Source organism: Mastomys coucha, unplaced genomic scaffold, assembly GCF_008632895.1.
Source record: "Mastomys coucha isolate ucsf_1 unplaced genomic scaffold, UCSF_Mcou_1 pScaffold15, whole genome shotgun sequence".
NCBI lineage: Eukaryota > Metazoa > Chordata > Mammalia > Rodentia > Muridae > Mastomys > Mastomys coucha.
In genome coordinates, this window is record NW_022196897.1 from 48,828,410 (window position 1) to 48,852,069 (window position 23,660).

General features: G+C 37.1%; 1 protein-coding gene across 15 annotated transcripts in view; it reads left to right on the forward strand.

The window, feature by feature from the left end:
- The window catches only part of Slc4a10 (solute carrier family 4 member 10), a 432,277-nt gene that overhangs the window by 17,110 nt on the left and 391,507 nt on the right, over window positions 1–23,660 (forward strand). For 12 of the 15 annotated variants that reach the window (XM_031370397.1, XM_031370402.1, XM_031370408.1 and 9 more), the window contains 3 exons: window positions 9,081–9,226; window positions 10,630–10,755; window positions 17,673–17,715. The gene's annotated coding sequence lies outside the window, so the exon portion shown is untranslated. The remainder of the gene's footprint in view (window positions 1–9,080; window positions 9,227–10,629; window positions 10,756–17,672; window positions 17,716–23,660) is intronic. The other 3 variants (XM_031370398.1, XM_031370403.1, XM_031370405.1) reach the window with 2 other exon arrangements.

A 23,660-nucleotide genomic window follows, 5' to 3' on the forward strand; every position in this document is an offset into this window, starting at 1 on the left:
TGCAGTTCTGAAACCTACCAGCTGTTGTAAGGTTCTCCTGGCGTCCCGGGTTTCTCGGCACCAGCTGTTGTAAGGTTCTCCCAGCATCACGGGTTTCGGCACCAGCTGTAGCCTGCGCGGTCGGTCGTCTCGCCAGGAAGAAGACACGCGGACACTAGGTTCCTTCTGCAGCAACGTTTATTTGTCTCCATCCATAGGGAAAAAAAGGGTCGAACCCAAAATCCGCACTGCTTATATACACCACAATGCAGGGTATCTGCCCACAGCGTGGCGTGTCTGCTCATGATTGGCTGTTCGCTCATTACCCTACATAACGCCCCTGGATAGGCGGTGACATGGCGTCTTTTCACTCTACACACATGTGCAAACAGTTGTTTAGGTGCCATCTTGCCATGGCGAATACCTCTCAAGATTCACGGCTCCCCACACTCAATAACTACAAAAACAGAAAGCCCACACACATGTGGAAGCTGAACAACTATCTACTCAATGATAACTTGGTCAGAGAAGAAATAAAGAAATTAAAGAATTTTTAAAATTCAATGAAAATAAAGGCACTACACATCCAAACTTTTGAGACACAATGAAAGTAGTGCAAAGAGGAAAACTTATAGCCCTGAGTGCCTCCATAAAGAAATTGGAGAGATTATACACTAGCAGCTTAACAGCTCATCTGAAAGTTCTAAAACACAAAGAAGCAAATATACCCAAGATGGGTAGATGGCAGGAAATAATCAAACTCAGGGCTGAAATCAACAAAGTAGAAACAGAAAGAACTGTACAAAGAACCAACAAAAGTAGGAGCTGGCTCTTTGAGAAAATTAACAAGATAGATAAACCCTTAGCCAGACTAATCAGAGGGCACAAAAACAATATCCAAGTTAACAAATCAGAAATGAAAAGGGAGACATAACAACAGACACTGAGGAAATTAAAAAAATATCCATATCCTATGACAAAAGGTTATACTCAACAAAACTGGAAAACCTGGATGAAATGGATGATTTCCTAGACAGATACCAGGTATGAAAGTTAAATCAGGATCAGATAAACCATATCTAAACAGCTCTATAACCCCCAAGGAAATAGAAGCAGTCATTAGGAGTCTCCCAATGAAAAAAAAGCTCAGGGCCAGATGGTTTTAGTGCAGAATTTTATCACATATTCAAAGAAGATCTAATACTAATACTCCTCAAACTATTCCATAAAATATAAACAGAAGGAACACTACCCAATTCATTCTATGAAGCCACAGTTACACTAACCACAGATAACTAAACCACAAAAAGACCCATCAAAGAAAGAGAACTACAGACCAATTTCCCTTATGAATATTGATGCAAAAATACTCAATTCTTGCAAACCGAATCCAAGAACATATCAAAATGATCATCCACCATGATCAAGTAGGCTTCATCTTAGGAATGCAGGGATGGTTCAATATATGGAAATCCATCAATGTAACCCACTATATAAACAAACTCAAAGGAAAAAAAACACATGATCATCTCATTAGGTGCTGAAAAAGCCTTTTACACAATACAACACCCATTCATGTTAAAAGTATTGGAGAGATCAGTAATTCAAGGTACATTTATATATATCTAAATATAATAAAAGCAATATACACCAAACCAATAGCAAAATCAAACTAAATGGAGAGAAACTCAAAGCAATTCCATTAAAATCAGGAACAAGACAAGGCTGCCCACTATCTCCCTACCTATTCAATATAGTACTCGAAGTTCTAGCCAGAGCAATTAGACAACAAGAAGAGAACAAAGGGATTGGAAGGGAGGAAGTCAAGATATTACTATTTGCAGATGATATGATAGTATACATAAGTGATCCCAAAAATTTTACCAGAGAGCTTCTAAACCAGATAAACAACTTCAGCAAAGTAGCTGGATATAAAATTAACTCAAACAAATCAGTAGCCTTCCTATATTCAAAGGATAAAAGAGCTGAGAAAGAAATTAGGAAAGTGACACCCTTCAAAATAGTCATAAATAATATAAAATATCTTAGTGTGACTCTAACCAAGCAAGTGAAAGATTTGTATGACAAGAACTTCAAATGCCTGAAGAAGAAATCGAAGATCTCAGAAGATGGAAAGATCTCCCATGGTCATGGATTGGCAGGATTAATATAGTAAAAATGGCCATCTTACCAAAAGTAATCTACAGATTCAATGCAATCCCCATCAAAATTCCAACTCAATTCTTCATTGAGTTAGAAAGAGCAATTCTCAAATTCATTTGGAATAACAAAAATCTAGGATTGTGAAAACGATTCTCAGCAACAAAAGAATGGCTGGGAGAATTACCATCCCTGACATCAAGCTATACTATAGAGCAATAGTGATTAAAATGGCATGATATATTGGTACAGAGACAGACAGGCAATCAATGGAATAGAATTGAAGACCCAGAAATGAACTCATACACCTATGGTCACTTGATCTTTGACAAAGAAGCTAAAACCATCCACTGGAAAAAAGACCGCATTTTCAACAAATGGTGCTGGCTCAACTGGCAGTTAGCAATGTAGAAGAATGCAAATCGATCCATTCCTATCTCCTTGTACAAAGATCAAGACCATGTGGATCAAGGAACTCCATATAAAAATAGGTACACTGAATCTAATAGTGGGAAAAATCTAAAAGTGGGACAAAGCTTCGAATACTTGGGTACAGGGGAAAACTTCCTGAGTAGAACATCAATGCTTATGCTTTAAAAGCTTCTGTAAAGCAAAGGACACTGTCAATAGGACAAAATGGCAGCCTACAGATTGGGAAAAGATATTTACCAACCCTATATCCGATAGATGGCTTATATTCAATATACAAAGAACTCAAGAAGGTAGACTCCAGAGAACCAAATAACTATTAAAAAGTTGAGTACAGAGCTAAATAGAGAATTTTCAACCAAGGAATCTTGAATGACTGAGAAGCACTTAAAAGAATGTTCAACATCCTTAGTCATCACGGAAATGCCAATCAAACGACCCTGAGATTTCACCTCATATCTGCCAGACTGGCTAAGATCAAAAACGCAAGTGACAGCAGATGCTGGTGAGGATGTGGAGAGAAAAGAACACTCCTCCATTGCTGTTGGGACTGCAAGCTGGTAAATCCACTTTGAAAATCAGTCTGGTTGTTCCTTAGATAATTGGAAATAGTTCTACCTGAGGATCCAGCTATACTACTGGGCATATACCCAAAAGATGCTCCAACATATAACAGGGACACATGCTCCACTGTGTTCATAGCAGCATTATTTATAATAGCCAGAAGCTGGGAAGCACCCAGATGTCCCTCAATAGAAGAATGGATACAGAAAATGTGGTACATATAGACAGTGGAGTATATGCAACTATTAAAAACAGCGATTTCATGAAATTTGCAGGCAAATGGATGGAAGTAGAAAATATCATCCTGAGTGAGGTATCCCAGACACGAAAGAACACACATGATATGCATTTGCTGATAAGTGGATATTAGCCCAGAAGCGCACAGTGCACATAATACAATCCGCAGAACATATGTAGAGTAGAAGGAAGGAAGACCAGAGTGTGGATGCCTCAGTCCTGCATTTTTGTCATGGTCAAAAGGTGCTTGCTGACAAAAACTTATAGTGGCATTTCCTGAGGAAGTCTGGCCAGCAACTGACCAATGCAGATGTGGATGCTTGGAGCCAACCGTCAGATGGAGTTCAGGGAACCTGGTGGGGGAGCTGGTGGAAGGACTGGAGGAGCATGGAGGGATTCCAATCTCATTGGAAGAACTACAAAGGCTGGCCTGACCACTCAGTTCTCTTAGAGTCTAGACCACCAACTAAGGAGTGTACCTAGAGGGGTCCATGGCTCCAGATACATATGTAGCAGAGGATCGCCTTGCCTGACAATAACAGGAGGGGAGGCCCTTGATCCCAGGGAGTCTTGATGCCCCAGCATAGTGGGATGCTGGAGCAATAGGGCGGAAGAGTGTGGATGTGTAGGGGAGCATTCTCATACAGGCAAAGGGGAGGTGGGATGGTAGGTGTGGGATGGAGGGCTTGTGGAAGAGTTACCAGGAAGTGGGATATCATGGGGTGGTGGGTTGGTGGAGGGGGTAACAGGAAGTGGGATATCACTTGATATGTAAATGAATAGAATTCTTAATAAAAGAAGAAGAAAGTATATTACCAACTGTTGAATAAGGATCATACTCACCTCCAAATGTTTGGGAGTGCTATTTACCTACATCCTTATCAATGAAGTGAGTGGTCAATGTTAGATTTTTGCTAATATGATGGGTGGGAAGGAAAAAAAAAACCTTCTCTGTGTAGTTTTCATTTCTATTGTGAAATAAGTAGATCTTCCTATAGTTTGTTTAAGGATTTTATTAACACTTCTTTTTCTGTGAAATGTTAATTTATTTTCTTGTTTTTTATTAGACTTTTGGTCACTTCCTCTTTTAGTTCTAGAGTAGCTACTTACACACACACACACACACACACACACACACACTCATTTTGCTGTGAAAATTTACCTTATATTTATAAGGTCAAACTTATCAATAACTTTTGAATTTGATGTCATAATTTAAACGAATTTTTCACATCTAGGATGAAAGGTAATCAGCTTTAGTTTTTCATTGTTCTTAAGTGATTTAAGATTTTCTATTTAGATATGATCTAGTAAACAAGAATTTGTTCTGTACATGGTATGATATATTCATCCAATTTTTACTTTCAAGTATTATTTAATCTTCTTAACATTGTTCACTAAATATTTTTCTCCAATCAATTGACATACTTTTATGGTACATGAACTTTTGATACTTGCGTGAGTTTATATTTCTATATATTTGGCATGTACTTTGTGCTTGGGTAAAATTTCTGTAAGCATCTGTTCATCTATTTGATGTATAGCATCTGTTAACTCCAGTATTTTTCTGTTTATTTTTGTCTGGATGATCCATCTAATTGGTGTGTCCCTTGTACACACAGCCACCATACTTGCCTATTCTACTATCAGTGCTTGAGGGTCAATATGTGACTGAAGCTATAGTTTTGTTTCTTTTCCAAAATTGGACCATAGATGTTAAGAATTGAAATATCATCTGGTGGATTTTTCTGATCACTATGTATTCTTCCAAGGCTCTTTTGATTAGTTTTAGATTGAAATCTATTCAAGTGGCTACACCAGGTTGCTTCATAGGTCCATTTGCTTGGAATTTCTTTTTCCATCCTTTTACCCTGAAGTAGTGTCTATCCTTCTGCCACCTTTGGTAAGGTTGGATTTATATTAAGATACTGTTTTAATTTTGTTATATTGTGGACTGTTTGATTGTCTCCATCTATTGTGATCGACAGTTTTGCTAGGTATAGTAGTCTAAGATGACATCTGAGGTCTCTTGGAATCTGGAGCACATCTGGCCCTTCTGGGTTTTAGAGTCTCCATTGAGAAGTCATGTATAATTCTAGTTTTTCTGCCTTTATATATTCCTTGACTATTTTCTCTTTGCAGCTTTTATTTTTAATATTCTGTTATTTGATATTTTATTGTATGATGAAGGAATTTTCTTTTTTGTTACAATCTATTTGGTATTCTGTATATTTCATGTACCTTCATCTCCTTCATTAGGTCAGGAAAATGTTCTTTTATGATTTTGTTGAAAATATTTTCTGTGCCTTTGACCAGGGCTTATTTTCTTTTTCCTAGTCTTATTATTCTTAGATTTGGTCTTTTCAAGTGTTCCAGATTTCCTGGTGGTTTTGTGCCAGGATTTTTAAACTTGTTAAAATTTAACATTGTTCTTTGAGGTATCTATTTCTTCTATTGTGTCTTCAATGCCTGAGATTTCTTCTTCCACTTCTTATATTGTTTTGTGGCTTGTCTCTGAGGTTCCTGTTTCAGATCCTAAATTTTTCATTTACATATTTACTTTAGTTTGGGTTTTCTTTATTGTTTCTATTTCTACTTTCAGGTCTTGAAATTTTTCTTTATTTCCTTTCACTGTTTGTGTTTTCATAGATTGAAAATAGGGATTTATTCATTTACTCGTTAAGAAATTCTATCATATTCATAAAGGCTATTTTAAAGTCTTTTTCTTGTGTTTCAGCTGTGTTGGAATATTCAGGGCCTTCTGTGGTAGGGTTGTAGAACTCTAGTGGTGCCATATTGTCCTACATCTTACTGACTGTCTTTTTATGCTGACACCTGGGCATCTCGGATAGCAAAGGTTATACTTGTAGGTGCTAATGTCTGGTTCTATATTTATTGGGTAGGTGCTTTGTTGCTTGGTTTCTGTTCCCCTCTCTGATTCTTAGAAGAGTATGGTGGCTGTGTGTTGCCTGGTAAGGAATCCCTCCTGTTATCTCAATAAGTGTAGCCACTGGTGGTTACAGGTATGATGTGCTTCTGGTTATTGGGAGCTGACACTTAGGAATGGGGATGAGGTGGGAAGATACTGAGGGTGTCCCTAGGAGGGAGGAAAATGGCTTAATTTTCTGCGTTTGGGGAAGAAAGTGAGGAGAGCCCACAACAGACCTGAGGATGATACTGGGAGTGGATGTGGAGGGGCTGAGGAGAATGTGAAGATCTGCAACTAGGCTACCTGGTTCCTGGTCAGAGTAGCTTGTGAATTCTCAGGGTGTGCCTGCTGGACTTGGGATCTGGAATAAAGCAATGAGTGTGTCGTGGGGAGGGGCAGTTAGGAGGGGGAGATTTGTGTGATCCACTGGAGATAGGGATGAGGGAAGAAGGAGGCTGCTGCTAGGGATGAGATGGGGCATTGAATTTGGAGGAGCAGAGGGTGAGGTACATATCTGCAGTCAGCTTGCCTGCTTTCCTGGCTGGAGTCTAGGGAAAGAATGTAGATCTTTAAGATCTGATGATGTAGGGCTTCACTTCAACCTATTCCCTACTATTATGATGCAGCTTTTTTTTTTTTTTGTTTTTTTGTTTTTTTGTTTTGTTTTGTTTGTTTTTTCGAGACAGTGTTTCTCTGTGTATCCCTGGCTGTCCTGGGACTCACTCTGTAGACCAGGCTGGCCTCGAACTCAGAAATCCACCTGCCTCTGCCTCCCAAGTGCTGGGATTAAAGGCGTGTGCCACTACTACCCAGCATGCTGCAGCTTTTTTAATTAAACTTTTTTGATTACTTCTATTTGAAACTGTAGTATAAACATAGATAGGTCTAAATAAACCCTATTAAAAAATGAGGAACAGAGCTAAACAGAGAATTCTCAGCTGAGGAAACTTGAATGGTGGAGAAGTACCTAAAGAAATGTTTAATATCCTTACTCATCAGGGAAATGCAAATAAAAGCAACCCTGAGATTCTACTTCACACAAGTTAGAATGGCTAAGATCAAAAACTCAAGCAACAGTAGATGCTGGTGAGGATGTAGAGAAAGAGGAACACTCGTCCAGTGCTGTTGGGACTGCAAGCTGGTAGAATCACTCTGGAAATCAATCTGGCGGTTCCTCAGAAAATTGAACATAGTAATGCCTGAGGACCCAACTATACCATTACTGGGCATATACCCAAAAGATGCTCCAACATACATCCACTATGTTTATAGCAGCCTTATTTATAATAGCCAGAAGCTGGAAAGAACCCAGATGTCCCTCAACAGAGGAATGGATACAGAAAATATGGTACATTTAAACAATGGAGTACTGTTCAGCTATTAAACAGTCATTAAACAATGACTTCATGAAATTTGCCAATAAATGAATGGAAATAGAAAATATCATCCTGGAAGACATTTTCTTTTTTTTTATTAGATGTTTTCTTTATTTACAATATCTCTTTTCCCAGTTTCCCCTCCAAAAAAAAAAAAGTAAAATAAAAAAAAACCCTAAAACTAAAACAATCCCCTGTTCCTTTCCCCCTCCCCCTGCTCACCATCCCACCCCCTCCTTCATACTGGCTCTGGCATTCCCCTACACTGGGGCATAGAGCCTTCACAGGGCCAAGTTCCTCTCCTCCCATTGATGACTGACTTGGCCATCCTCTACTATACACATGCTGCTGGAGCCATTAGTCCCACCATGTGTACTCTTTGGTTGGTGGTTTAGTCCCTGGGAGCTCTTACGGTACTAGTTAGTTCATATTGTTGTTCGTCCTAAGGGGCTGCAAACCCTTCAGCTCCTTGGGTCCTTTCTCTAGCTCCTTCACTGGGAAGACATTTTCAAGTGCTGTTTCTTTCCAGCCACAGGGAAGTGCTTTCCTGTTCGTCAGTTTTAGGAAACCCCAGCTCTACTGTTCAGATTTTATCTGAAAATAAAAGAAATATTCACATTTGTTCCACTGACATTTGTCAAAGGTTATAAACTAGTCACTGTACCTTCCTTGCAAAGATATTTTGTATTTTTGCAGAGCATCCTTATAATGAGAAGTAAATGTTCTTCATTTTAAAATTCCTTATTTGCTGATTACATTATAAAATTGTGTAACTTCAAAAAAAACATAGATAGGTCTAAGAACTTAGGTTTTTTTTGTCATTGCTGTTGTTGAGACTGGAATTAATTTTGGGAGACTTGATGGAATTATGTATACCTTTCTTGTTCAAATCTATTTTTCTGTATACAGCCAGTTTTGTTTTGTTTTGTTTTGTTTTGTTTTTTAGTATTTTCTTGACAGGGTTTCTCTGTGTAGCCCTGGCTGTCCTAGAACTCACTCTGTTGACCAGGCTGGCCTCACACTCAGTCTTTTATATCTGTTTTATTTCTATAGCTTTGCTTGTTTCTTTTGAGTTTGTGTATGGGGGTGTCTTATAATTGCTTATAATTCATATGTAAAAACTATTGATATATCTATAGCTTTGCATTTTTCTTTTCGGTTTGGGGGGTCTTATAAATGGTTATAATTCATATGTGAAAAGTATTGATTGGTCAATTAATTTTTTATTTTAATACCTGTTGGGTTATTATATATTGTATAGATAATCTGCTGAATTTCTTGGGGTTCCAGGTATATCATCATATTATCTGTATTAGTAGTTTTCTATTGTTGTGACAAAGTATCTGAAATATAAAATTAAAAAAAAATATTTATTTTAATCCATGCTTGTTTTGGATTTGCTATAGTGAAGCAAAACATCATGGCAAAGAGAGTAGCACAGCAAAGCTGCTTATCTCATAGCATCTAGGAAGCAAAAAGAGAGAGAGGGGCAGGGATCATAATGTATTCTTCAAGGATATTATGACTTTCAATGACCTAAATTCCTTCTCAGGTATCTTAACACATTTACCACCTTCCAATAGAATCATTTGGGGACCAAAGATTTATCATATAAACTCTTTTAAAATTGTTTATAGTATGTGTTTGTGTGCGTTTGTATGTATGGTGTGTGTGTGCATGAAGGTGAAAGGACAATTTATGGAGGCAGCTCTTTCCTTCCACCTTTATGTGGTCTTTGGGGCACAAGCTCAGGTTGCCAGGCTTGTGCCTCATCACCTTTAACCTGAACTGAGCTATTGAACCATTTCTCTCACTGGTGCTAACACATTAATTTTGGAGGGCATATAGGATACAGACCATAACCTCTTCTGAAAATTATTATCTTCCTCCTTTTTGATTTTGGTTTGATTGAGTTACTAAATTTTAAAATAATTTATATATGTTTTTTGTTAAGGCTTGTTCTGTTGCTATGTATTGTAATGCTGAATACTGGCCCTGGTTGCCTGAGGGATGAGAATCCTCATGTACATCAAGTGATACTATATAACTTTGCTCCTTAATTTAAGTAATTGAATAATGATGTTGACAGCCTATAGTTGAGCAGAAGAGAGGTAGGTGGAGTTTTGGTTCCTGGGTTTGGTGTCTGAGTCAGGACCATGAGGAGGATAAGAGAAGAAGGTAGAGAGAGGAGAAGACACCATGGGGTAGGTGAGTCATGAAAACATGGCTATGAGGGGTGGCCAACTGGAGTGAAAAGCTTCCCAGATGGAACATGTCAAGTTCTAATTCTGGGTTGTTGATGGGGAAGTAGATACTAATAGTTTAGAAGATTGATATCAGTCCAGCTCTAGTGCTGATTACGGCTTATTATAAATATAAAAGTTTTGTGTCTTTTATTTGGGAACTGAATGATTAAAGGTAGGGTAGAAACTGATGATTGAGATTAAATACTATTACAACAGTTCTTGACTTTGGTTAACCTTTTTTTTTTTTTTTTATCCTTTGCCTGCTCAAGTTTCTCTCTATTCTTCACTAGGACTATATATGTCTACTAAGTCTTTCTTACTCATATTCTTAGCCCTCATCCCAATAAAAAGTATGCTTTCATTTGGGTACATTCATGAAGGCCTTTTTCTGCTTATAATTTGCAGTTTTGAAAATGAGGGAAATTGCCTTGTATTTAGTGTTAGTCTTTCACCAGGTAGCTTATATTCAATTTCTATTTTTAGTTTTTTTACTAGAAGCAGAATAGACAAAAGAACAAGTTTTAACTTTGGAAACTTTTCCACTGTTTTAAGACTACTACTAAAATAACGTTTTGTTTTTGTCAGATAGTAAGATAACATATTTTTATGGGCAATTAGGGTACAATTAGTAGAGCAGAGTTGCTGTCTCTTGTTGCTTTTGGCTAAGCTTTTATCACTCTCTTTTGTTTTGGTCCATGCTCTGTGCCAGCTGGCTGTGTGCCTTCATGCCCGCAGTGGCTATGCTGGACCACTGGTGTGAACTTCTTGAGGACAGAGGATTGATGGGATGCTAAGCTCCCAGACAAGTCTTACAAAGGAAGCAAAGAATGAGAAGGTAAGTTCTCAGTGCTTGGAGATTCACATTATTCACAATTAAAGCTAAGGGTTTTTGTTGTTGTTTTGTTTTGTTTTTTAAATATTTAAACTTTACTTTTAAAAAATTATCTGAAATTTGTTTTAGATAATTCAGAAGAAGAGGAGAAAGATTTAGAAGAATAGCTGTGGTGGTAGCTATGAGCCCAAAACAATGATTATATATGAAAATGTTAAAATGAAATCCATTATCTGCACACTAATGAACAAAAAGAGAAAAATGGAAGGACTCAAAATGACACCTTTTGTTCTCTAGTACTGGATACTGAATTTAGGGCTTTGTGCTTATTTGACAGTTACTCTACCATTAAGTTGTAATCATAGCCCAGAATGTCAAGTTTTTAAACTTGGCAATTTTTTAAATCAGCAAACAAGGCATTGCACAATATGCCATTTTTAAAGAAAGCGTTTTAGTAGATTTTCTGTTCTCCCTCATTTTTCCACCCTTTGTTACTCCAATCCCTCTTTGTAACCTTCCTTATAGTCTTCTTTTTTCTGCTTTGATGTCCCATTTACTTTTCCCCATGTCCTGTCTTTCCTCATTATCTATTTTACTCTCTTAAGTTTCCTTTCTAGGCTTAGGTTTTATCCACGTTTATACACACACGGGGGAGGGGAGGCAGATAGACACAGAGAAGGGAGAGGGAGGCAGACTAGGCTCTGCATTTGAGAGAACATGCAGTTTTAGTCAAAATGACACTTGATATAAGAAAAAATATGAAATACTAGTTCCAAGCAAGTCTAAACTGGAGATGACAAATAGGCTTCATCTCATGTCAGTATCAATCGCCCGCCCACCTGCTTTGAAGATTATGTTAGCAATGATTCTGAGCTGTGTTGAAGTTTGGGGAAATAGTTATGCTGCTTACCATGGGTAAAGAAATTGAAGTAATGACATTTGTTCCTATATAAAAAAAATACTATTACTTCAGAACTGTAAATAAATGCATTCTATAGAGAATTGTAAGTTTATTGGCTATAATTTAGGAAATAAGCTTCTATGACTAAAACATTTATTACCATTAATATTTTGTGTCTTTTAGTGTTTGTTTGAATTTCTAAGGACTATTTTTTCCACGTTTTAAACAGGAAAGATACTAAGCAATCATGGAATGCCTTTTAGTTGTTTAAGTCCTTTATGGACAGCAGTGTAATTGATCTCTGTCATGTGGGAATGATGGCAAGCTATCATTCAAAATCTTCACAGATTGGTATTCCTTACCTTAGGATAAATTCCTCAGCTCCACAGCTTGGTTATTTCATTACATTTAATACACTTTTTATGGATGAATTCACAATAACCAAACTCATAAAGTACATTTGTTAGTTTTCATAGAGGACCTTGACTGTCATAGAGACTGAATAACTCCATCTCAGTTGATTAATTTGATATTTGAGGCCAGTTACTTGAAAAGCTAAACTTAGTTCAAATGTCAAATTATTGATTTATAATAGAAAACATGAAATGCATTAGAAGTTGGATATTCAAATCTATGGATTTATCCATTTTTTTTGTAGGAATACCTGGATGGGAAATAAAGTCGATATTTTTATGGGATATAAGTTAGAGCAAGGGACATTAGATTGAATCTAAGAATGGTCTTTACAGTGGGTTTCTTTTTTTTCTTTTTTTTTTCTTTTTCAAATTCTTCTGTATACAAGTGCTTGGATGAACATTGCTAATGTGAAATGTTCTGAAGTGCCTTTTTTATTTGCTTGTGATTGGCAAATTTCTCTTTGATAGACACACTTAATACAAACATAGTAAAGTAATTAATTAAACATCAGCCATTCTTTCAGTACTGGCTTCTATTTGTCTTTTAAAGTGGTTTTGCATCTGCATTCTGATGGATTAGACCGCTAGCATTTTATGTTCACAGGGCAATTTTATTTCTCTGTATTCCATAATTTTGGAGGAAGCTATAAACTATTATGATTAGCCTTATTTTTAGTGGCTAATTTGGATACTGTTTAGTTGCCTCAGTTATTTAAAATAATGATAGTACTGTAATGGAGATGTAGAGAAGTTATGGTTTGTATAGCACAGAGAACATTCTAATGATATTAATATTTGAAAAATATTTCAGAGTACACTAGTTTCCTCACCTCTTTGCTGCTGTTATGTGCTCTAGCTATAGCCCTTAGACCTCCCATGCAGACAGCACATATGTTCCATGGGGTCGTGTCACAAAAGTTAGTGTATAATGATGAGTGTTAAGTTAGTTTGTGGTAATGGTCTTTAGGGAACAGAATTAGGCTTCAGATGTTATCCAAATAGGACTACAGTGCTCATGAAAATGTAGCTTTGTGTTTTCCACATTATTTGAGACTGTGTTCCTAAAAGTTTTCTTCCTAGAAAAACACATGTCAATCTGGGAAACAGAAAGCTGCTCTGATTACCATGGTTTCATAATAAATGCATACTTACTAAGATTTATAGAAATACCATCTTCTGAGAGAGTTTCTAGTTCAGGTATCCAAAGCATTTAAAAAACACAGCTCCCTAGTGTTTTGTTTAGTTGGAACTGGGCCAGAATGGGCATGAAATGGTAAGCTCTTAATTTGTTGCTACTATATGTATTATGGGACACATCATGGAAATAATTTTGTATATTGCTTGTTCTGGTGACTTTTCCAGTTTTTTCCTGGTGTAGCACTTTTGTAATACTGCTACAACAGGAATGAATCCACAGATGTGGGTTGAGGACTTGTGGCTTTTTTCATGTAGAATTGGGAGACTTACAATAATTTATATCTTAAAAATGTAATATTTTAAATTAACTCATTGGGAATTTTATACATGCATTTAATGCATTTTGATCATAATCACTCCCCACATCTCCCCTAACTCATCTCAGATCCACCTCTCTACCCCTACCCAGTATCATGTCCTCTTTTCTTTTATACACTACTAACTCGAATTTGTGCTTCCTATATAGGTATAGGTGTGAAGTCATTCACTTGAGAGAGGTTGACCTACCAGAGGCCACACCCCTAAAGATAATTCACTATCTCACCCCTAGGGCACTTGTGAATCTTTCTCCCTTCTATACTGCAATATTGACAGTCCTTATTTTGTATAGACAACCACAGCTACTGTGAGTTCATGAGTACACCAGTCCTGTTATGTCTTGGAACATCATTTTGCTCCAGTCTTCCTGAACATTTGTTTTTTAAATTTTCTGCCCCTTCTTCTTTGATGTTCCCTGAGGCTTAGGGTGAAAGTGTGTTATAGAGGTCTCATTTATGGCTGAGCACTTGATAGACATGTATTCTCTGAATTTTGGCCTTTTCTGAATCTCTGCAATTAACCATTTTTTCACTGTGCAAAGAAGCTTCTCTGATGAAGACCGAGAGCTGTACTGAAAGTACAGCTGTTCCTTTCATCTGTGAGGAAAGATGTGTTTCTTTAGAGAGCTGTTTGATACTGTACCCATGTAGTAAAATAGTAGGAGTAGCTTCACCACTGGGATCTACGAGCTCCCCAGCCATGGGTTCTTGGTCAGATTCATAGTACCAGACATATGTTTCCTACTGTGGAGTAAGCCTTATGTCTAATTAGAAAGTTGTTAGTTACTGTTAGAGCATTCCTTTTACTATTGTACCGATGGTCATATCTTGCCAGGCTGATCTTAATTGTAGCTTGTAGGGTTCATAACTGGATAATACTGTTGACCACTATATCTCTCAGGAGCATATTTAGTATCTTCTAGTACTAGTCATCAGGGAAGAAGCTTCCTAGTCAACCCTACTTGGTTTCTCTATGTTCTGTGACCAAAGTATGTAGTGTCATCAGCAGTAAGTTATTACCTTCAAGTTATGGTGGACAATCAATAGCAATGGTAATAGTCTGTATTGTTTTATGGGGTCTCTGGAACATTCCCGAGTAGCAACACCAAGGGAGATATCACATGCCTGGCATTAGACTTTATTTGGGAGCCTATGGCTTTTAGAAGGAGCATTATCCACTGTGTAGGGTAGGAAATGCCAAAAGTCACCACACATTCCTATGCATACACATCTCAACCTTGTAATATAGGGTTTTCATATGGCTTTCTCAAATATTCTCCCTCACTGTCTCCTCTGTGCTCCTCTTCCATCCCTCTCCCCACTTATCCCACCTCCCTAGTATTCCCTTTCACCTTTAGCATCACCATGTTCTACTATTCCCATCACCTCAAGATCTTTCTTTTTTACTCCTACTGTTCCCATTTTAGTTTCCTGGATCCTACAGATACTCCAACCTAGACACACAAATCTAAAGTTTTGGTGCAAGGATCCACATAAAACATTTCATGTCTTGAGTAGTACAATAATTTTTGAAGTAAGATAGATCTATATCAAAACATTTAAAAAGTCTATTTTTTAAAAAATGAGCTATTTTTGACTTTTGGGCTAAGAGGTGACCAAAGGAAAACTGTGCTGCACTTGGATCATGTTTGCTATGTACCTTAAAATCTTTGGCACTGTTTCAAGGAGGAGATGACAGAATGAGGTCATAGTGCTATTCTCTGTGAGTTGACTGAGAGGAAATGTTTTAGGATGCGAAAGGAGTCTCTAACTAGGAATGACTGGACAAAGAAATGAGACTATAGACAGAAGAAGACAAGTAGAAGTGTGGGTAATGTGATAGAAGAAGTTCTGAGATTTTGAGGGAGTGTATTCTAGAATTGATTTCAGATCTTTGGGAATGAGTTTTAAATGTGGAGAGAGGCTGTGTGTCACCCCAGAGCTGGGTCTCTAAACTCCAGGGTTTGGTACTTTTGTTCTACTTGGTGCTCATATGACCATAACTCATAGTATAACTTTGAGAAAAGAGGTCTCAGGCTTCAATTCTTTGTTTTTTTTTTTTTTGTTTTTTTTTTTTTTTTTTTTTTTTTTTTTTTTTTTTTTTTTTTTGCCCTTGGGATGAGATTTTCAATTTCAGGAAACATTTTCTAGGGATAGTTTGCTTACCTGGAATTTGGTTCCATTTAGACATTTCTTTATACTTTCATTGTAAAGTGACATTGATTTTAGGACTAATCACTTGGGATTATATAACCTATCAGGGTATTCATTCTCAGTAGAACAATTATTCCTCTAAATGTCTGTAGTTCTTCATATAGGAATGAGGTCTTCTGGGATTTCACTCATCCAACTGGTGTTGCCATCTTCAAGTCTTGTATAGGCAACTATTGTTGAGATTTTATATATGCAGCTTTGCTGTCCTATATAGAAGACATTGTTTCCCAGTAGATGTCCTGGTCTTCTTATAATCCTGGTCTTACTATATTTCTGTTGCTTCTACTGTGATGTGTTCTGGGCTTTAAGTATAGAGGCTGTATTGTAGTTATATCAAGTGGGGCTCAGCATGCCAGTTCATTGTTCTCTGCATTTTGACTAGTTGTAACTTTCTGCAATTATCTATTTCTGCTGCAATAGAAGCTCTCTTTGATGAGAGGTGAGAATTGTACTTCATTGTGTATATAAAGCAGAATATTTAGATGTAGCTAGAAATTATACTGGTTTAATGAAGTTATAGTAGTAGATTCTCCTCAGTTTAGGTTGTTTCCATAGTTATTATGAGTAAGGAGCAATGAATATCGCTAAAGAAGTATCTGTGAAGTAAGATGTTGAGTTCTTTTGGCATATGCCAAAGCGTGGCATAGCTGGTTCATATAAAAGATATATTTTACCTTTTTAAGAATTCATCACACCAGTTTCTACAGTGGACATACCAGTTTGCAATACTACCAACAGTGGACGAGTGTTCTCATTTCCTCTCATTAACACATCTTCAAGTTATGTGTTAATTCTCTCTCTCTCTCTCTCTCTCTCTCTCTCTCTCTCTCTCTCTGTGTGTGTGTGTGTGTGTGTGTGTGTGCAATGCAGAATGTCTCTAATATTCTCCACCCATTTATGTATTTATGTATGTATGTATGTATGTATGTATGTATGTATTTATATTTGGTTTCTTACTGTACCTAGAGCTTACTATTTTGTTTAGATTGTCTGGCCAGTGACTTCCTGGGAACCTCTTGACCCTTACTACTTCCCTGATGGGGTTACAAATATACATGGCCATACCTGGCTTTTATGTTGTATGCTGGCAATATGCACCATGTCCTGATTCTTCTCCAGCAAGGATTTTAGTCAGTCCCAAACCTGAGACATTAATGTTTATATTTGATTGTAGCTAAAATGATGAAACATTAATTTTCTTTCTGTTTTTGAGTATAAAAATAGAGGATAGTTCTACCCTTAAAACAACTTGGATGTTTAAGTATAAAGATTGATGAGATTTTGTGATTTGACATGTCCTTCTAATATAGATTTGGTGGTGTAAATGGTGCATATTTGAGAAAGAAGAAGTAGAACTAGGGGATGCACAAGGGAATGAAGGGCAGTATGGAGCAGCCTGTGGCTTTACAGAAGCCATCTCAAGATAGTTTGATACCAGATATATATATTTTGGTAGAGAGATATGTTCTATGTAGGTGTTTTTAGGGTATACATTGATGGAGCATTGGAAGAAGAATTGGAGATATTTTCTGCCTTGTAGAACAATGTTTTTTAAATGATAGCCAGTATTTTTTTTCTTTAAATGTGTGCCACAGAGAGTTAGTCAGTATTCAGTTGTGGCATAAGAATGGGGATTAGATAAATTCACTTTAATCCTATTTTCTCTAGGATTTTTAATCTGAAGGTGTGTTAGATTGTGTCAAGAAGTTTTCTGCATCTATTGAGATTATCATGTGATTTTTGTCTTTTTGTCCATTTATGTAGCTTATTACATTTATTGACTTCTACATGTTGAACCATTCTGTATTTCAGTAATAAAGCTACTGGGTTTATGGTGTATACTCTTTTTGACATAGGTCTGTATTCTGTTTACAGGTATTTTATTCAGCATTTTTGAATCTGTTCATCAGGAGTATTGGTATGTAGCTTTATTTTTTTCTCTTGTGTCTTTACCTGGTTTTCGTATTAGAGTGATACTGACTTTATGCAAGGAGTTTGGGAGTGCTTCTTTTGTTTCTATTTTTTGAATAGTTTAAGAAGGATTGCTTATAGATCTTTGGAAGTCGGGTGGAATTCTGCTGAGAATCCAGATGGCCTTGGACACTTTTTAGTTGGAAGGCTTTTTTATTACTATTTCCATCTTCCTCATTTGCTATGAATCTGTTTAGGTTGTTGACTTCTTGGTTCAGTTTCGGTGGTTTGCCTGAATCTAGATTTTATCCATTTATTTTAGGTCTCCCAAATTAATGAGGTATAAATATTCCTCAATTGAATCTGATTTTTTTTACTTTCTCTTGTAATTTTTTCCTTTTATTTCTGATTTTGTTAACTTGGGTTCTCTACTTTTTCTTTCTTTTCTTTTTTCCTTTTTTTTCTTTTTTTTGGTTAGTTGGGCCAAGGGTTTGTCAATCTTCTTTATCTTCTCAAAGCCCATAGAATGAGAAAAATCTTTGCCAGCTATACATCTGACAGAGGATTAAGATCCAGAATCTATATATAAAGAACTTCATTAAACAAAAAGTCAAGAAAACAGTTCAAACAATAGGCTTGGGATGTGAACAGAGTTTTCAGAAGATGGAAAAAATGGCTAAGAAATATTTCAAGAAAAGTTCATCATCCCTAGCAATTAAAGGAACACAAATCAAAACAACTTTGAGATTTTACTCCCTGACCCTAGTCAGAATGATCAGGTAAGATCAACAACAACAACAACAACAACAAAACACTGAAAGCAAATGCTAGCAGGAGTGTGGGGGAAATGGTAAAACCTCACTCACTATTGGTGGGATTGCAAGCTGCTCATCCAATCTGGAAGTCAGTGTGGAGAAGTCTCAAAAAGTTAAAAATAAATCTGTGTTAGTTATATCACTTTTTGACATATGTCCAGAGGAATCAGCATCCTACTCCACAGATACTTGACCAGCATGCTCATTGCTGCTCTATTTTCAGTAGCTAGGAAATAAAAACAACCTAAATTTTCTTCACTTCACAAATAATGAAAAGGTGCTACCTATACACTATGGAATATTATTCACCTGTAAAGAAAAATGAGATAATAAGTTTTGCAGGTAAATGGATGACACTAGAAAAAAAATCATATTGAGTGAGGTAATCCAGAGCCAGAAAAAAAAATCACATGTTCTATTTCATCTGGGGCCCCTAGCCCAAACCTTTAAATGTGCGTGTATATCCTGGAGTAACTGCAGAAACCAGGATTGTACAAAGCAATCACTGTAGGAGTGTGGAGGAGCAACAGCAGAATAGCAGGGTATAAATCATCTAAATGGGGAAATGAGAAAAATGGGGTGTTCTAATTCAGGAGCAGGTGGGAGATATGTACAGAAGATGGAGGAAGGAAGATAAAATGTTAGAAAGGATGTCTGAAAAGGCATAAGGAATCATACTATTAACTGTCCACCTAAAATATCTACAATACACATTAGTCAATATTTAAATTATATATATATATACATATATATATATGTATATTTATCTGAAATCTTCTTGTCTAGGGTGAAAATACTCTCTCCAAGAGCCAAAGACGATCTAACAAAAACTTAATACTAAGCATGAGACGCGCTCTTCTGAAATGCTGGTTAGGGTTACCTAAGATTTCCCAAACATTATAGGCTATTGTCTTGGTTGCTCCACATAGGTAGAAGGTAATTTCCTTTTCCTGAAGACACCATGTACTTCAGACAAAGGGCCCAGAGGCCCCTGAGCTGGAACTGACTTGATTCTCTCTTTTCTGAGGACTAGAAGGCACTGTGAACACTACCAAAGGAGGGAAGTAACCAACACAGAGAAATCCTGTCTCAAAATCAATCAATCAATCAAACAAACAAACAAACAAACAGAAAACAAAAGTACTTAGCTGGGTGTGGTAGCAAATGTCTTTAAGCCCATCACTCAGGAGGCAAAGGCAGGTGGATCTCTGTGAATCTGATGCCAGTCTGGTCTACAGACAGCTAGGGATACACAGGAAAACTCTCTTAAGAAACAAAGCAGAGAGAAGGAGGAGGAGGAAGAAGAAGAGAAATGTTAAGGTATGTCCATGAAGTCTCACCAACCTGGGTGCCTAAACAAGACTTGAACAAAGATGATACCAGTAGACATGCTAAGGTGGAAATGGAGAAGCTAGCTCATTAGGTTTCAACTGCTTCTCCAATACTAAATGGTTGGCCCTGGAAACATATATATAGGTTAACATTATACAGACTTTAGGTTGTATTTATTCATGCACTCAGAAATATGCACGCACACACACACACACACACACACACACACACACACACACAAATGCACGAACACACATGTATTATGTAACAACAATTAATGATAAAAATAAGCCAGAATTTGAGAGATAGGAAGGGTATTTGGAAGAATTTGAAGAGAGAGAAAGGGAGAAAGGATATAATTATATTACTATTTCAAAATATATATTTAAAAAACCAATCAGAATGGGGATTAGATAAGAATGAGCCATGAACACTCCTCCATTGTTGGTGGGATTGCAAGCTGGTACAACCACTCTGGAAATCAGTCTGGTGGTTCCTCAGAAAACTGGACATAGTACTACCTGATGACCCAGCTATACCACTCCAAAAGATGCTCCAAAATATAACAAGGACATATGCTCCCCTATTTTCATAGCAGCCTTATTTATAATAGCCAGAAGCTGGAAAGAACCCAGATGTCCTTCAACAGAGGAATGGATACAGAAAATGTGGTGCATTTATACAATGGAGTATACTCAGCTATTAAAAACAATGACTTTGAAGGATCAGAGGTGAGTAGGACACAACATCTGTCCCAACACCTGGAATATCTGGGACCAGCAGGACCCAGGCACACAGGAACTCTGCCTGCCCAGTGGCACAGGTTGCTTCCAGTCTGTCTATACTGGTGCCCTGAGCAGACCTTGGGTGCAAACTCTGCAGCAAGTCCCATAATTCCCAGGGGAAGCTATACTCCCAGGCACTTTAATTAGCCCAGGATTACAGGATCCCAGAATCACAGGATCACAAAGACAGCTTGACTCTGAGGAATTCTGACATAACCAGGATCACAGTAAGGACAGGCCCCAGTCTGATTTAGCCAGGGCAGGTAGCACTAGAGATAAACAGATGGTAGGAGGCAATTATAAGAACATAAGCAACAGAAAGTAAGGTTACTTGGCATCATCAGAACCCAATTTTTCCACCATAGCAAGTCCTAGACACACCATCACACTGGAAAAGCAAGGTTTGGATCCAAAATCACTTCTCATGATGATGATAGAGGACATTAAAAAGGACATAAATAACTCCCTTAAAGAAATATAGGAGACTGTCAAGACTGGCCTGTACCATGAGCAGACCTTGGGCACACAAAATCCACAGCCAGTCCCACAACACCCAGAGGAAGCTCCACTCCCAGTCGCTCTAATTAGCCGAGGATCCCAGGATCCCAGAATCACTGGATCACAGAGACAGATTGACTCTGAGGAGTTCTGACACAACCAGGATCACAGGAAGGACATGCTCTAGTCAGATTTAGCCAGGGCAGGTAGCACTAGAGATAACCAGATGGCAAGAGGCAAGCATAAGAAAATACACAACAGAAATCAAGATAACTTGGCATAATCAGACCCTAATTCTCCCACCATAGCAAGTCCTGGACACACCATCGCACCGGTAAAGCAAGATTCAGGTCTAAAATCACTTCTCATGATGATGATACAGGACTTTAAGAAAGACATAAATAGCACCCTCAAAAAAATACAGGAGAACACAGGTAAACAGCTAGAAGCCCTTAAGAGGAAACACAAAATTCCCTTAAAGAACTACAGGAAAACACAAACAGGTGAAGGAAATGAACAAAGCCATCCAGAATCTCAAAATGGAAATAGAAACAATAAAGAAATCACAAAGGGAGAAAACCCTGGAGATAGAAAATCCAGGAAAGAGATCAGGAGTCATAGATGCAAGCATCACCAACAGAATGCAAGAGATAGAAGAGAGAATCTCAGGGGCAGCAGACACCATAGAAAACATTGACACAATAGTCAAAGAAAACATAAAATGCAAAAACTCCTAACCCAGAACATCCAGGAAATCCAGGACACAATGAGAAGACCAAACCTAAGGACAATAGGTATAGAAGAGAGTGAAGACCTCCAACTTAAGGGCCAGTAAATATCTTCAACAAAATTATAGAAGAAAACTTCCCTAACCTAAAGAGAGAGATGCCCATGAACATACAAGAAGCCTACATAACTCCAAATAGACTGGACCAAAAAAGAAATTCTTCCCATCACATAATAATCAAAACACCAAATGTACTAAACAAAAAGAATTTTAAAAGCAGTAAGGGGAAAAGGTCAAGTAACATATAAAGGCAGGCCTATCAGAATTACACCAGAATTCTCACCAGACTATGAAAGCTCGAAGATCCTGGGCAGATGTAATATAGACCCCAAGAGAACACAAATGCCATCCCAGGCTACTATACCCAGCAAAACTCTCAATTACCATAGATGGAGAAAACAAGATATTCCATGACAAAACCAAATTTACAGAATATCTTTCCACAAATCCAGCTCTACAAAGGATAATAAATGGAAAACACCAACATAAGGAGCAAAACCACACCCTAGAAGAAGTAAGAAAGCAATCTTTCAACAAACCCACACAAACCTAATTCCACCTCCTACAACAAAAACAACAGGAAGTAACAATTACCTTTTCTTAATATCTTAATATGAAAATTAATATTACCAACATATGCTAATCAATTGAAATCCAAAAAAATGAGGAATTAGAAATTTGTTGACTGTCATCCAATTGTCTCTCTAATTTGGTAATTGAAGAAATAGGTCCAATATTGTACAATCCATATACACTTTCTGCTTGTTTGTACCTTACAGTGTCTTGCCAGGTACTACATAACCGTCTTGAAATCTTGCTTCTCCTATCTCAGCTTTGCTATTAGTAGGGTTGTTTATTTCATGTTTTTACACTATACTATGGTTTTCAGAACAGCTTACATATTTCAAAATTATTTATACAGCCAAAAGAAACATAAACAATTAACTTGAGAGTCATCTTATAAGAGAAAAACAAAGAGTGAGACTGAATGGTTTGCTTGATGTTTGTAACTATTGTATCAATTTTGAAGAAGAGAACTTTATAAGTTACTCTTTCTCTGAGATGAATGCTTTTCCAAATCATCACAGCCAATGAACCAGATTCTTACCCTCACCTAATGTCTGTGCCACCCTCCAAGCAGAACCATTGTTCATTGAAACAGTTGGTAAATGACTTCACAGATAGACCATCTTAATACACACACCATTTCAGATAGACCATCTTAATACACACACCATTTCTTGAATATAACCTGTTCTCTGTGGGCTGAGAATGAAGACAATCACTCCAGTCAAATAGCTTTGACCATAGCAGGAAATCTGTATCTAAAAATCGTGCCCACAATTCACTCCTTGGCACAGCAGAACTGTCAACTCTTACCTTAGCTACTAGGGAGGTTAAATCCTTTGGTGATGTGAGGGGCATTGAAGTGCAGTCTTATTACAATGGACTCCAATGTCTAAAAATCGTTCTTATTTTAGGCTTGAACCACAGTAAGAGCCAAGATTTTAAACTCTACTAAAAATAAAACAAACAAACAAACATAAGACTTTACCTATTTATGTTCATTAAAAAAGGATTAGTGATTTATTTTAAAATATACAGCTAATTGTTGTCATTTAAAATTTATATTGAGAAATACATATGTATTTTCAGTATTGCTACAGACAAGCATCTATATAAGACTGTTTAATTGATTGTTTTATATCAAACAACTTTTTTTTTTTTTTTTTTT